This window comes from Triticum aestivum, chromosome 4B (genome assembly GCF_018294505.1).
Source record: "Triticum aestivum cultivar Chinese Spring chromosome 4B, IWGSC CS RefSeq v2.1, whole genome shotgun sequence".
NCBI classification, from domain to species: Eukaryota; Viridiplantae; Streptophyta; class Magnoliopsida; order Poales; family Poaceae; genus Triticum; species Triticum aestivum.
Genome location: NC_057804.1, coordinates 257,412,381 through 257,429,686, shown reverse-complemented (window position 1 = coordinate 257,429,686; position 17,306 = coordinate 257,412,381).

The window sequence follows — 17,306 nt, the reverse complement described above, 5'->3', positions numbered from 1 at the left end:
GGTGAGATTTTTGAAAATAAGCCCTATAAACCGGAAAGGAGGTAGTACTGCTGTGTACGTGCAATAACTGGCACCGTCGTATACATATCTTATGGTTAATGGGGCATTTGACAGGAATAGCCGTGTGGCGAGCTCTAGGCTAGTCCTTTTTTCAGACGCATTAAACCTATCTCTCGGGACTTCTCGCACGCACCATCGTGCCACCCACAAAAACTTGTACTCTGAGTTTAGTAGTACGTTATACAGGAAGAGAAGAGGTGCACGCACGCACTCGTCCTCTCACACACGCGTCTGTTTTTTCTCGAAAAGGAGGATGATGACCCCCGGCCTCTGCACTTGGGAGTCACACACGCATCTGTAGCTATGAATTGTAGTGTTCTCAACAATCCGATTGGCTCTATCATGGATGTACCTATATACTAAAACATGTCTAGATACATCTATATTTTGACAAATGGAAGGCATGTATTGTGGAACGGAGGGAGTGCTTGTCATCAAAATAGATAAAAAGGGACGTATCTAGAACTAAAATACGTCTACATACATCTCCTTTTATCCATTTTGATGACAAGTAGTACTTCTTACCCAAAGGGACTTTATATCCAACAGACACAAAATATATGTTCGACTGTTGGAAATTACTGATATGATGTCGAAGTAATTGCTGCATCGCCACCAAAACCCACCATTTCTTCAGCTAAAGTAGACCAAGGTAATCCCTATATTAGCATATTACTAAGATAAACAGAAGGCACTTTCGAAACATTTAGGACGTGAGCTTGTCAATCTGAATGTGGAGGGACACAAGCTTAGCCCCGGCCAGCAGCTTGGGCGGAACTGTCAAGAAGGTCAGCTCCTGCATGTCGATGTCGCCGGGATCCTTGCTGCTTATCACCTCCATTTCCACCTTGACGGCGTCGGTCGTGCCTTTGGGCTCCCCCGGCGGGCCATTCGCCCATAGCTTGGCCAAGTAGTGCGGTAGTGGGGACGCCCTCGCTCTAATGCAGATGACCGACACGGCGATAGGCGCGCCGATGTTGAGCACGCCGCCGACGAAGAAAAACGCGCGGCGGTCCTCCTCTGTGAACAGCAAGATCTGTGGCTCCGACAGTGGCACTTGCAGCTGGAGCACCTTGTCGTACTGGATCCTATGCACGGGCATGGGATGCGCGGTGATGATGTGGTGGTAGAGCGCCGGCGGCGGGCCTTCGTAGCCGCAGACGGGCACGGGGCATTTATAGGGCGTGAGCGGACACACGCTCTGGTGATCGGCGAGCTTGTGGTAAGTGTCGTAGAGCCCACAGCCTTCGTGCGGGCACTCCGCCCTCACCGATGAAAGGACGGAGTCCACCGCTGTGTTCTGCACATCGAAGCCACCGCCGCGCTCGCACTTTTGGCACTGCCGCTGGTTCCCGGGGCGCTCGACGTGGCAGTCCGTGCAGGCCAGGTGCCCTCCCTTGCACTCCAGAAATCAATCGAACAACACATCAATCAACAAACCTGCAACTTGCTCAATCAGCCGAACGGACGAGGTGTATTCGAACCTCATACACTGGAGGCGTCAAGGGGCGGAGGCACAAGGGGCAGTGGAGCACGGTGAGGTCCATCGAGACCTTAGAGGGCTCCATCGTCGGGTCCTGTTCCTATTCGGTCTGCATGATCTCGCCCTCCTCGTGCATAACCATCTCTGGACTTGGGCTGGGGTATTACAAAGCTTTACCGTCACATATTTTATACTCCCTCCATTCCTAAATGTAAGTCTTTATAGAGATTTCACTAGGTGGACTACATACGGAGAAAAATGAATGAATCCACACTTAAAATTTATCTATATACATCTGTATGTAATTCATAATGGAATCCCTACAAAGACTTATAATTTAGGAACGGAGGGAGTACTACTTCAAGGTGCATTAAATCAACACATGCAAGTATCAAAAGAAGAGTCACGGCAAGCATGCATGCGTTGTACTTAATGCATCGGTAAACACAAATTATTGAAATATATCGAGGGAAGTGCTTTGATGTGTCGCGTCAACTCGTACATCAACGAGAAGTTTGATTATCCTCTCCCTCGCGGACATAACTGCACCCGCCTTTGGCTGTATGACAGGTTGGCCACACACCTGTTGGGCCCACCTGTCATACACGCAAAGGCAGGAGCGTCCCGCCCTCACCCATGAGCGTGGTGGCTAGCAAGACTAGGAGAAGCTTTCGCTACACGCTCTCCCTTCCGCACGCGGTGGACATGCAGCAGTTCAATCGGTGTCAGATGGCCAGAAGCGTACTGTAGTACTCCTCCAGTGTAGTAGTAATCCAGCATTGTTCGACTTCCCGAAGAGGCAAAGAGCCAAGCGCAGCCCGGACGCTCGTGTGACAGTTTCATGTGTAGAGTAGTCTAGGATAGCGTGTACCATGCTTGTAAGCTTAAAATCGTTGGGGTCGGCTCCATGCTATGTGGCTGTCTCGAAGTTCTAAAAAAATAAAATAGTCTTCTGGCCCGACCTGTCACCCTAGTGACTTTAATTTGCACGCTCATCTGGTCAAGACAGGAATATATATTTTAATTTGTTTTTTTTTCAAAAAGGGGGACTCCCCGGCCTCTGCATCAGAAAAATGCATACAACCACATATATTTTAATTTGTGGTGGGTAAGAGTTAGAGGTTGCAGCAAATATATTGTACACTGTGGGTCTTTCAGCCAAGTTTAGAGGCAAGCATGTGGGGCCAGTGCTATGATGTGTCGCGTCAACTCGTACAACGAGGAGAAGCTTGATTTTACTACACACCTTCTCCCTCGCCCATGCGCGTGGTTGCTCGCAAACGAGGACAGGCTTTTGCTTAGTAGTACTTCTACAACAAGCTATCCATCCTGCTCGCGGAGGACGGACATGCAGCAGTGGATTTGACACTGTAGAAGCAGTTGTAGTGACATCATTGTTCTTCTTCTCGAAGAGGTGAAGAGCCAAGCGCAAAACGAACATTGCAGTTGCGAACATTGGAGCACGCATATCGCCAGGCTCTTGCATGAGACAAAATTGCTATGTGAGCCCACTATTGTACTAGTACGTACAACTACTTGCTAGTATAGACCTGTAAACCAGAAAGGAGTATCTGCCCTTCTATAGATTTCAACAAGTGACTAGAGTACACCGAGACGGAGTACATATGGAGCAAAATGAGTGAATCTGAACCGTAAATAAATACGTACTAGTTCTATCATTTTGCTCTCCGAGGTGGACAATATTGAGTATACTAACTAGTCTCTTTTTGACACGCATTTACGTTTTTTTGACACAGTACAGATGCAAACGCTCATATACACGCGCATACACTCACCCCTATGAACACACACACGCACGGCACTATAATCTTGCAATTTATGAAGTCACCATAGGCACCTCGTCGTCGACGGGTCCATAGGTTCTTGAATGCCAATGAGGAAGAGGGTAGCGGTTCCCGAGACGTTGAACGGTCAATGATGCATCCTCAATTACATGCAGAGGGAATTAATTGGAGAAGCAGAATAGAGCCAGCACAATGTGAATGCAACAGAGTTTGGACTCTCATATAATAAAGGCGCCCCACCACTCCAATCCATCTACTCCCAAGTCTCTGCGCAACACTGCTCACTCCAATCCAAGACCGAGTGACCAGAAGCCACAAGCACCTATGGAGGCGATGGACGCGAGCGGCAGTCGGCTGTGCCAAATCATCCAAGGCGCCGCCAGCGGCCCCGCACCGCGCAACGTTTCTAGACGTTGCTGGCGGCCACAAACATCGTAGCCCTCGCCGACACCGGCATCGCCTCTCGCATGGACGACATGATGGTCAACTCCATCCGCAAGTTCACCGCCGTCAAGAAGCGCGCGGACGACCTTAGCATAATGCTCCAGCCCGCGCGCCCAGGCTCCTCATTGCCTGCCACCCTCATCAGCCTACATGGTGATGAACTCTTTCAAGCCTTGGTGGCCCTGCAGGTGCCGGAGGTCGCAACGAAGAATGTGCACCTCGAGGCCGCGCTGACCGCGCAGCGCCTCGCCATGCAAGAAACCGTCGACCTGCACATCCACGTCTACGAGGAAATCACCTACATAGGCCACTACAAGGCAAGCAAGGACAGAAAGACGTTGGCCTTCTTCCAACGGCTGGAATCTTTGGATGCCATTGTTCAGAAGCACGTCGACCTGGCCACGAAAGCCGCTGCTACTTAGGCGCCGTTCCGTGGGCCGGCGCCCTGAGTCGAGGAGGTGGACGTCGTCGATGGATGCATCTCTTCTTCTTGCCTCCTGTAACCAGCACTGCATCACCTCGTGGCCTTAATGTTTTATTAGTGTAGTACTCCCTCTGTTCCCAAATATAAGTCTTTCTAAAGATTCCAGCAAGTGACTACTACATACGGAGCAAAATGAGTGAATCTACACTCTAAACTATGTCTACATACATCTATATGTTGTATTCCATTTGAACTAGTATCTAAAAAGGCTTATATTTATGAACGGAGGGAGTATATGGCATTTTTTATTCCAGTCGTAACATTTTCACTGTGAGGTGGGGCCGCAGATGAGCAAACCCACCCCACCCACCGGGCGTCGGCCGAGTTTAGAATTAGAAGAGAGAAACGAGGGAGGAGAGGTAGCCGTAGCACGGACGCTGTTGTCAGATGGGACTCGTGTTTATAGAATAGGAGTACTGAGCACTCGTGCCTCTTTTTTTTGAGGGAAAAATTAGTCGTATGTCTACTACCACTAGTTGGGTGCGTGTGACCTATAGCTGTCATCACTTTAGGTCTCCTTTTCGAACCGTGGCTACGCTTCACAGTACATATTTTTTGACGCATTTATCCTCCTATATGTACTCCTAGGCTATTTCCACGTGCTCCCATTCGCCGACATGTGGGACATAGAGCATCTGGGTCGTAGTCCATGCACGACTCGGAGCATATGCCGGGGTACTTTACATTTCAGACCTCACGAATTACATGCAAACCCCCCGCAGAAGAATAAATAAATGAATGAATTACTACATGAAACCGGATTATTTTCGTGGAAACTGGAGCACGTTCATTAAATTTTGGACATAACACGTTTATAAAAAATGACCGGACCTAAACCAGTCTAAGGGCCACTTTGATTTTTCCCGCAAAAAAGGGCCTCTTGATTCGCAGGATACTGAAAACACAGGAATGGGGAAAGTATGATGGCGATGAACCGAGACGAGGAGAACTCTAACTCAGTTAGAGATCTAACCCTGAACTAACTCTAAACCAAAGAGGTGTATGGATGGCAGGGTTAGATTGACAATAAATGCTCTATCTCAATCATTTGACTACTTTGGACCCTATTTTTAGTCAGACTAAAATAAGTCCCTTGGATCCAATCACCCTCTTGGTGTGGCCGGCTCTTCTGTGGCCTCCTCCCGCTCACAATTGACATAAACGAACCATCTATACAAATCAAGCATGCAAAACATGATAATTTTTACTTTGTCCATACAAATGTGATATCCCACTTAAACATACAAGTCGTCAATCAAGCTTCACAAAATAAAAAAACACTTCATGAAACAAAGAATGAGCTAACTCATCACGGAAGTCATTCACGATAGGGAGGGAGCCCGGAGCTCCTCACGCACCAAGGGAGGAGCTCGCCATTGTCGCTCTGGAGGAAGGCTCTGTAGAGCCCAAGCCCCGGGAACCCCTCCGACGCCGGCCCTTGCAAGTTAAGGTCGAGACCGGCATGGGTAGCAGGGCCGCTTGCCGCCGACTGGGGACTTAATCTTTGGTCCTCTAGAAATAATGCAAGCCTGTAACTAAAATACCTAGAAAGGTGAACTGAATCTTTGGGCCTCTAGAAATAATGCAAGCCTGAAACTGAAATACCTATAAAGGTGAACTGAATATTTGGGCCTCTAGAAATAATGCAAGCCTGAAACTAAAATACCTAGAAAGGTGAACTGAATCTTTGGGCCTCTAGAAATAATGCAAGACTGAAACTGAAATACCTAGAAATGTGAACTAAATCTTTGGGCCTCTAGAAATAATGCAAGCCTGAAACTAAAATACCTAGAAAGGTGAACCAAATCTTTGGGCCTCTAGAAATAATGCAAGCCTGAAACTGAAATACCTAGAAAGGTCAACTGAATCTTTGGGCCTCTACAAATAATGCAAGCCTGAAATTGAAATACCTAGAAAGGTGACCTGGATCTTTGGGCCTCTAGAAAGATTTATTACCTCCTCAAGCAGCATCAAACAATTCCATGCATGCACCAAAAATCTATAGCAAGTTTGATCAGGATCTACTTTTCCAAATCAGAATTAGTGCTAGAGCAAGCAAGATCAATGATATGGCCGTGAGACAGAGAAGGAACGAACAAACTCACCCCTCTCGCGACCTCCCTGGTAGATGCGCCGCTGCCACGCATGACAGAGGGAGAAAAACGACTGGTGAAGGGGGAGCGGGGCGACCTTCGAAGGCTGGAGGGAGAGGGTGGCCGGAGTAGGGCGGGGGAGGCCGGAAGGAGAGGGCGGACGGAGGAGAGAGAGGGCGAGCTGTGCTTGGGCGGGCGGCCCTATGGGGAACAAAGAGGAGTTGTGCGAGAGGGGGGGGAGTGATCTGGTGCGGGCATGTGAGATTTTTTTAGTTCTCTTTTAGTGGGCCCGAGGATAACTAACCCAATTAGAACCTCTCAATTGGGCTGGTTTTTTTAGCTGGGTTAGAGCAAACTAGCTCAAACTAACCCCTCTTGTTTCGATAATTTCAGGCTATTTAAACCCAAACTAGCTCTAACTCAGGGATCCAAACAAAGAGGAGTGTTACTGTACATGCTACAGTGTGGAACGTAGCACATTGTTTTTTATGGCCATATCACCACATTGTTTTCTACTGCTGGTTCACTGGGCTACCGTGGTTCGCACTGCTGGTTCACTGGGCTGCTGTGGTTTGCACTCCTCCGACCTGAGTAGTAGTATAGTACTAGTATATACCGCATCATTCTTTGCTCCTTCTTACTACTCCGACATGTGGGAGAGCCAGCATCCGGGTCGACGTGTCATGCACCAGATTAGAGCACAGAACGGAAGGGGGCATCACCCTGGTCGGAGCGCCAGTAATTAATGACTATAGTGAGTGGTCATATCACAAGTCTTTCCAGCAGCAACGCGCCGTCAAATCAGAGAGCCCCACTCGCTCACCCTCCTCGCCTCTCTATCAAACCGCTTACCCGAAAACTGCCGTGCTTACTGCCTGGGAAAAGCCCCGCCCTCAACTTTTAACTATGCGAAAAATAGTTCGAGCTTGTTCATTCTATATAAATATAGTACTTACTGTATGTTTATTCACCCGTGGGGTTGTTCAATGAATGGAGGGGCGGCGAGCACAAGTGAACAATACTACCTCTGCCCGGGTTTATTGGTCCCCATTATATTTCGTGCCAAATTTTGACCATAGATTAAACTAAGAAAATGTTCACGCATGTCACCAAACATTATATTTTTCAAAACTATGTTCAAATACGAATCCAATGAGATAATTTTTCTTGACATGCATTAACATTTTGTTAGTTAAATCTTTAGTCAAAATTTGGCAGAAACTATAAAAGGGACCTATAAACCAGGACGGAGGTAGTACTGTAGTAGTAAGTAGGAGTCGTAGAGTAGTCACCTTAAATAGAGAGTTTCTTTTCTTTAATGCCACGTACACAAATTGAAACGCTTGTTGTGGAGAAAAAAAAGATAATCACCCCACTATATATGGACGTAGGAGCCTGAGCGCTTGCTTTACTAGGGTTGCTCTCTTCATTCTCTCATCCTCTCCAGATATAAATAAGACAGCGGTAGCGACATTTTCTCTCTGCTCACCGCTGGACACAGATATGGCCGGATCCCTTCTGTCGGTGTGTGTAGAGGAGTAAAGGGTGCATCGTCCACGCGGTCATCGCTGCCGAGGGAGGAAACCCACAGCTGCCGGAGGGCCCGGATCCTCTGCCCGTGCCATTCTCTCCGGCACAGCACCGGCTCGGGAGGTCCTCCGACCCTTCTTCCTCCCTGCCGTATTGTCCGCAGATCCAACCTGCTGCCGCCGACATCCCGGCGACCCTTAGGTATAAGTTCTTCGAAAGCGGCCTTGCTCTACTGCCCCAGTTCCCCACGTGTTTGCATGTGCATCTTTTTCTACTCCCATCTACTCTTCCAAAGCCACCTAAATTTTTAGTATTATTAGAGGTAAAGCTACTTCATGCATTCGAATCTAGGGCTTTGTTCAAACAACACAGAAAGGGGGGAAAGTTGTAGCATGAATCTAGGACTTGATTCAAAGAGGAAATAATATGGTGAAAGTAGTAAAGACCGGATACCCAACCGGTCTCTTGGTTGAAAAGGGAAATAATGGGAAAATGCGGTACAAACTGGATAAGGAACAAATCTATTATTGGTTGAAAAAAGGATAGAAAGTGGCAGCTGGTGGACAAGTCAACAGAGTATGTCCAGTATTAGATTTGCTGCCATCACATAGTAAAAGGTCTCCAGGATTAGATTTGCTGCCCTCACATAGTAAAAGGTCTCAGGATTAGATTTGCTGCCCTCACATAGTAAAAGGTCTGAGGATTAGATTTGCTTCCCTCACATAGTAAAAGGTCTCCAGGATTATATTTGCTGCCCTCACATAGTAAAAGGTCTCCAGGATTAGATTTGCTGCCCTCACATAGTAAATGGTCTCCACGATTAGATTTGCTGCCCTCACATAGTACAAGGTCTCCAGGATTAGGTTTGCTACCCTCACATAGCGTGAACAAGCTCGGCATCACCACTTTATGCCTCCTAGTAGGTACATTGTGGTGATGCGTCCACTGTCGCATGTCCTTATACCAACCGTTTGCTGTTGTTAATGTAAGGGCACATGTAAAACGAAGCAATCACACTGTTACCTTAGGGACATGTCTAACCAGTGTTATTGTTAATCTAATGCTTCTAGTGATAAGATGCAATTAAACTGTGTTACAAATGGCACTCCCGCTATTTCCCCCAGTATGATAAGTAAGTTGCTCCTTTACGCTGCTGAGTGTCCTGGTGTCCAAACGGTCCCATGCCGTTAAACCAACTATTTAGCTGTAGTTGATTTACTATGTCTGGTAAACAAGCAATGCCACCATTAAAGTAATCCCATATTTGAGGAATCTCATTGTTGATTGTAATGCTTCTGGTGACATGAAGCATTGCTGACGTTTTAAAATTTCTACTGTCCTTGCGTGATTGCCCTGAACATAATTAAGATGCTTCTTTTCATTTTGTATATGTTTCGTATATTCTTATTGACCAGCAACTATTTATTTTCTATCATTTTGTGCAGATAGGGATATCCATTTCACCTTCTTGCTAATGTGACCTTTTGGTGAACTACACAAAACACTTTTTTTGGAATGAGTGTCTTGTGCAGTTCAACTAAAATGTCACGTGGGCAACATCTCTCAATTTTGGTGGAACTGCACAAAATGTTGATTGGAGTTTCCAAAATCTCCGTTAAGTTCTGCTGGTAATCTCGTGCAACATTTTATTAGCCTTTGCAAGATGGAGCCGTCACTATCACCACAATGGCACTTTATTTTAGTGGAATTGCACAAAAGGATAAGAAAATTATAGTTGCACCTTACATGAGCCGGACAGCCAACCTTAATGTTCCTCAATTTTAGTGCAACTACTAAAGAAGAACCTACCCGCTCACAAGTGCAAGTACTTCTTGCTAGCTAAATGATGCAATCTTTGCTTCATTTCAGGTGAACTGCAGAAAAAGGCGCATGAATTGAATCATGGAACTCCATGCATACCTCATCCAAGTAGAGTTGGAGGTTGAGTTCAAGTAGGCCGGTAAGCCAAGATGGATTTAATCCCGATATTCACTTTATCAGAAGGCTCTAATGGGTTGGTTCTGAATCTTGCAAGCTGGGAATCAGTGAGATGTATAGGCATCTTTGTTGTACTTATTATTTGAATCTTATTTGTTGGTTTTGAATCTTACAAGCTGGGAATCAATGAGATGTGTAGGCATCTTTGTTGTACTTTTTATTTGGATCTTATTTGTTGGTTCTGAATCTTGCAAACTGGGAATCAATGAGATGTGTAGGCATCTTTGTTGTACTTATTATTTGGATATTATTTGTTGGTTCTGAATCTTGCAAGCTGGAAAACACGGCATGATGATGCGGAGGACAACAACCATAACAAACCGTTCAAACTTGGTAGTATTATCTTTGTGAAAGTGCGACAAATAAGCTGATCGTGTGCGTCCTGAGAATAATAATTCTAATTGTTGTGCATGTTGATCTTGTGGCACTGATAGAACGAGCGAATGCAGTGCTTGTTTTAAGTATAAATTTCTATTAAAGCTAATTAAATTTAAGTAAAGTGACCACTAACTCCTGTTATTAAAGTACCAATACAGACCCGCTCGTGAACCGACGTGTGTCCGGAGTAGGTTTCTTAATGGAGGCATTTGAATGCACCGAGGGTGCATCTTCTACCGGGTGTGCAGCGGACGGGGGAGGGGTAGTAACTATTGTCGCCTATACATACTCAGGTTACTGTTGAGTCCAGTTCCCCAAGAGCTGAAAAACGAAATGCTGCCGCCGCCTACACACTCGTTCACTTGAAGAGACTCCAATGGCGATCCGAGGGGTGAGCCTGTTGGATATGGACTTCAGCAAGGAGTTCCCCTTTGAGTTTGCCCTTCAGTCCTATGGTTGCATCAAGTTGAATGTGATGTACACCAATGATACGGTCTCGGTGAAGCTCTACCTTGCCTCAGTCCTATGGCTGCCCCAGGTTCTGGAGCATTCGCCCGTTTCGTCGGCAGCACCGACTGCACCTTCGCTGCGGTGGAGAGAAGGAAGAATGCGACGATTCGGCCATCTGGTGCAATAAGCTTGTCGACATCCAGAAGCAATACAAGATCATCAGCAACGGGTAGGAGAAGGACTCCGTGGTTGACCTCGCTAAGACCATCATCGACCTCTGATACGCCAACATGAAAGAAGAAGACCTGAACACGTGGGCGGTACCTCTGAATATAGCCTACATAACCTACGCGGCCAAGGACGCATACGCATGCTACGACATGTACAGGCAGATCTTGGACATGAGGGCGTGTCTGCTTCCCATAACCGACGAGTACACAGACAGCCGCAGCGTCATGATCAAGCATGCCAGGAAGGTCTAGATGTTGTACTTTATCTGTTTATAAGCACCTTTATCATCTGAGTGTTTCATGCATTAGCCTATGTGTCATAATTATCTGTTTTGTCCGAAATATTTCTTTTAAGAACCCATTAACCAGATTGCTTTTTTTAGTGGCTATTTGATTATGTATGTAAACTAGTTCACTTGTCCGTAGAAAAAACTAGTTCACTCTGCTGCCATGCTTTGAATCTCCTTCCTCCCAACATATTCGTCTCCTCAGATGGACCCACCAAGTCTCTGAATTTTCTCCCACTTTCTTTTTCGATGTAAACTGATTTTTCTCCCAGTACTTTCCCCTAGAACCAACTCAACTGTCCCACGTCTAGCCTAAAAAAATATCCCACGTACTATTCACTCATCAAATTAAAATAATATTTTATTTCGTAAGTTGAAAGTTCTTACAAAATAACAATAATAATTGTTTATATATAACTTGCCAAGTTAACTCCTAGTGATTGCATACATAAGCTTGCAAAGATTTTACTGACGTGCAGTCATGTGTTTAAGTTTTTATAACGTTTCTCCATCTAGCCCAACATGATATTTTCACCCAGCCCAGCAAGTCTGCGGATATCGAGAAAAATGCAAATGGGATTTAAACGGGCTGCATAGATGCTACATAATTGTTTCGCCCAGCCCACCAAATGGACTAAAAAACAAATGGACTGGCTGACGTGTGTGCCAGTAGGTCGAAGCCTAAGAAGGCGTTGGATTTACATCCAACGGCCGGCATTCTTCTTCAATCTCTCGTCTTCTTCCCCTAGCGCTGCCGGAACCGCCTGCTCCAGCCTTCTGCGTCCAGCAGCGTTGTTTTGCGCTGCTCAGCGAAACGCTACCCCACCGACGGCCAGGTCATCGCTCCACTCCGCACCTCTTGTTATTCTCTGTCGAGTGTAGCCCACCCCGCACCCGAACCAGTCAAGTTTCCCACTCCTCTTCGTCTACGACTCCACTGTCGCGTCTTCCCCATCTCCGGGTCATTCCAGTCTGGGGCCTCGCCGTCGTCCATCGCCTCGGTGCGCTCGGCGCAGCGTGGTCAACATACGAGAGTCATCGGAAGAGGACTGTACGTGGAGAGCCTGACGGCTGGGACCCACGAGGTCCATGGTCGCATGGAAGGAAAGTTCCTCCTTATTACGCACTGTACGTGCACTGTACGTGGGAAGGGCTTCTGTATTTCGCGAAAAAACGTTCCCCCTGCTGACAGGTCGGACCCACCAACTATAACTTCTTGTACGTGGGAAGTGCCTCCTTATTACGCACCAAAAAACGAATACCCCTGCGAGCTGGGACCCACCATAGTGGGTGGCTGACTTGTGGGCCTACTAACTTGACGAGGACAGAGGGCTTTGTCAACTTAGTCAATATGAACGATTCTAGCTCCAGTGACAGTACGATGTCCATCCAACAGCCATAGTGCTTCTTCAACCTCTGGTCTTCTTGCTCCAGCCGCCCAAAGCAGCGCCGGTCGTGGCGCGTGCTCTTGCCTCTCGTGGCCGACTGTGATGCCGCGGAGGCCTCACCGCCACCTACTACTCCCACCGCTGGCCCAGGGTATCCCTCACCTCACCCACACCCCCTATTATTCTACGGCAACGACAGCCTCACAGCGCAGCCGAACCAGTGAACCCTCATACTCCTCTCCGCGTGGGCATCCACTGCCGCGTCTTCCCCGGCTCCACGTCGTCCCATTCCTAGGCCTTGCCGTCTTCCACCGCCTTGGTGCTCTTGGCGCGGCGTGGTCAATGTGGTCAACAACCGACTTCCATCGGAAGAGTACTATACGTGGAGAGGCTGACAGCTGGGTCCACGGCCACAGCCCAGTTTTTTGTGATTTGCCAAGTAAGTCGCTTTGTCAGGCCTGTTGGGCTGCAAATCTTTCAAGACGAGGAGAGCTTCATTCGGCTGGCCGAGAAAATGGCCTATATGTAATGAGAAATGGGTTGTACATTTTTAAAACACATCAAACCGGCAATTAGTTTCAAATATCGTTTTTTCATTTCGAGATTTTAAATTACATTAATTTTTATGCATGGAGAATTTGTTGGATTTTATATTGATATACATTTATTTTTAAAATCAGTTTGAATGTGAGTTGAAATTTCGGGATGAAAAACAGTTCGGATCGCACCGAAATATGCAAAATTCCGTATAATGTTTTAACCGTGGCCACAATATGGGGTTGTAATGCTAACAAAAATAATATGGGCTCCAGAAAAAATCTTAAGAATTAGCAAATGGGCTGTAAATTGTTAGAAATAATGGCAGATGGGATGTATGTTGTTTTCCACAGATTTGAGGCTTTCCTAAAAAAAGGTTGATGTGCAAGCAGTGACTGTTGGATGTCCATCCAACGGCCATCGTGCTTCTTTAATCTCTGCTCTTCCTGCTCCAGCCGCTCAAACAAGCGCCGGCGGGACTGCCTGCTCCCTCCTCCCGACGGCCGGGTGTGCTACCGCGCAGGCCTCACCGCCCCACCGTACTCCAATCGCAGGCCTAGCCACCCCTCTACTCACTCACACCTGTTGTTATTCTCCGGTGATGGCAGACAAACCAAGAAACCCTCGTACAGTCGTACTCCCCTCTGTGTGGGAAACAACTTCCGAGTCTTCCCTACCTCCATGTTGTTCCCTTCCTAGGCCTCGCCGTCATCCACTGCCCTGGTGCTCTCGGCGCGGCCTGGTCAACGTGGTCAACGACCGACATGCATCTGAAGTGGACTATACATGGAGAGGCCGACAGTTGGGTCCACGGCCGCACGCAAGGAAATGCCTCCTTATTACGCGCAAAATAATGATTCCTCCAGCTGACATCAGGGACCCACCGAAAGGGCCTCTGTATTTTGCGAAAAAAACATTACCGCCGCTGGCATCTCGGACCCATCAGCTATATCTTCGCACGCAAGGAAGTGCCTCCTGATTACGCACACAAAAAATGAATACTCCCCCTGTTAGCTGGGACCCATTATAGTGGCAGGCTGACTTATGGGCCTACTAAGTTGACGGGGATGGAGGGCTTTGTCAACTTAGTCAATATACATGATTCTAGCTCCAGTGACCGTACGAAGTCTATCCAACGGCCGTAGTGCCTCTTCAACCTCTGGTCTTCTTGCTCCAGCCGCCCAAACCAGCGCCGGTCGTGCCTCGTGCTCCTCCCTCCCGTGCCCAGCTGCGATGCGGCGGAGGCCTCACCGCCCCCTACTACTCCCACCGTTGGGCAGGCCATCCCACTACTCACCCACAGCCCCTGTTATTCTGCCGCAACAACAGCCTCACACCGTAGCGAACCAGTGAACCCTCGTACTCCTGTACACGTGGGCATCCACTGCCGCGTCTTCCTCGGCTCCACGTCGTCCCCTTCCTAGGCCTCGCCGTCGTCCACCGCCTTGGTGCTCTCGGCGCGCCGTGGTCAAGGAACGACTTCCATCGAATGTTGACTGTACGTGGAGAGGCTGACAGCTGGGTCCACGACCGCAGTAAGGAAGTGCCTCCTTACTACGCCCAAAATAATTATTCCTCCACCTGACAGCAGGGACCCATCGGACGGGCCACCATATTTCGCGAAAAAAACGTTTCCCCCCTGACTTCTGGGACCCACCAGCTACACCTTCGCACGCAAGGAAGTGCGTCCAGGCAAAAAAAAAACGATTCGCCCCCCTGACTGCTGGGACCCACCAGCTACATCTTCGCACGAAAGGAAGTGCGTCCGGGCAAAAAAAACGATTCGCCCTTGAGAGAGTCCCGGACTAGGGGTTGTACGGATAGCCGAACTACCATCATGGGCCGGACACCAAGACTATGAAGATACAAGATTGAAGACTTCGTCCCGTGTCCGGATGGGATTTTCCTTGGCGTGGAAGGCAAGCTTGGCGATACGGATATGTAGATCTCCTACCATTGTAACCGACTCTGTGTAACCCTAGACCTCTCCGGTGTCTATATAAACCGGATGTCTTTAGTCCATAGGACGAACAACAATCATACCATAGGCTAGCTTCTAGGGTTTAGCCTCCTTGATCTCATGGTAGATCTACTCTTGTAACCCACATCATCAATATTAATCAAGCAGGACGTAGGGTTTTACCTCCATCAAGAGGGCCCGAACCTGGGTAAAGACATCGTGTCCCTCGTCTCCTGTTACCATCCGCCTAGACACACAGTTCGGGACCCCCTACCCGAGATCCGCCGGTTTTGACACCGACATTGGTGCTTTCATTGAGAGTTCCTCTGTGTCGTCACCGATAGGCTCGATGGCTTCTTCGATCATCAACAACGATGCAGTCCAGGGTGAGACCTTCCTCCCCGGACAGATCTTCGTATTCGGCGGCTTCGCACTGCGGACCAATTCGCTTGGCCAGCTGGAGCAGATCGAAGGCTATGCCCCTGGCCGTCAGGTCAGATTTGGAAGTTTGAACTTCACGGGTGACATCCGCGGGGACTTGATCCTCGACGGATTCGAGCCACAGCCGAGCGTGCCGTACTGTCACGATGGGCATGATTTAGCTCTGCAGCCGGACAGTACCCTGGAGGTCGCACTCGAACCCGCTCCAATCTTCGACTCGGAGCCGGCTGCGCAGACCAAGGTTGGATGGCTAGACACCACCTCGGGGGCTGCAACCTCTACGACGATAGAGCCGAACACCGATCTTGTCCCCCATGAAGCTCGTGACTCCGAGGTGCCAGACTCCGGACCTCCCGCGCCCCCTCCAGTTGAATCCGATTGGGCGCCGATCATGGAGTTCACCGCGGCGGACATCTTTCAACACTCACCTTTTGGCGACATCTTGAGTTTGCTAAAGTACCTCTCGTTATCAGGAGAGGCCTGGCCGGACTGCGGCCAGGACGGTTGGGATGCGGACAATGAAGAAATTAAGAGCCCACCCACCACCCACTTGGTAGCCACTATCGACGACCTAACCGACATGCTAGATTACGACTCTGAGGACATCGACGGTATGGACGATGATGCCGGAGACGACCAAGAACCAGCACCCACCGGGCACTGGAAAGCCACCTCTTCATACGACATATACATGGTGGATATCCCAAAGGATGGGAACGGCGAAGGAATAGCGGAGGATGACCCCTCCAAGAAACAGCCCAAGCGCCGGTGTTAGCGGCGCTGCTCTAAATCCCGCCATAGCAAGAATGAGGATTCCGGCACTGGAGACAATAATACACCAGATAGCGCCGAAGACAACCCACTCCAGCAAGATCCAGCACAGGAGGAGGGGGACGCCAGCCCTCATGAGAGAGCGGCGAAGAAGAGGTAGAGGACTATATGCCTCCCTCGGGAGACGAGGCAAGCCTCGACGACGACGAATTCGTCGTGCCTGAGGATCCCGTCGAACAGGAGCGTTTCAAACGCAGGCTTATGGCCACGGCAAACAGCCTCAAGAAAAAGCAGCAGCAGCTTAGAGCTGATCAAGATCTACTAGCCGATAGATAGACCGAAGTCCTCGCGGCCGAAGAGCATGAACTCGAACGCCCCTCCAAAAGCTACCCCAAACGTAAGCTGCTCCCCCGATTAGAGGTGGTGGCATATGATCCCGCTTCACCAGGAGACAATATGGCTGATCGACCACCCCGTTGTCGCGACAGAGGGGCCTCAAGGCCCTTCACTAGACCCGTACCCCGGCATCGCTCGAAAAGCACAAGGCCATAGGGGAACACTCCGGACTTGCACGACATATTGGAGGATAAGGCAAGACAATCAAGATTGATCTATGGATCATGTGGGCGCCCCACGATACGTGACGATCACCGTCACCCCGGACACAGTAAGTCCGGCCGGGCCGAACACAACAAACAAAGCTCTTTTGAGCTCCATCGCGATATCGCCCAGTACAGAGGCGCCGCACACGCACTGTGCTTCACAGATGAGGTAATGGATCATGAAATCCCAGAAGGGTTTAAACCCGTCAATATTGAATCTTATGATGGCACAACAGACCCCGCGGTCTGGATCGAGGACTATCTCCTCCACATCCACATGGCCCGCGAAGACGATCTCCACGCCATCAAATATCTCCCACTCAAACTTAAAGGACCAGCCCGGCACTGGCTTAACAGCTTGCCAG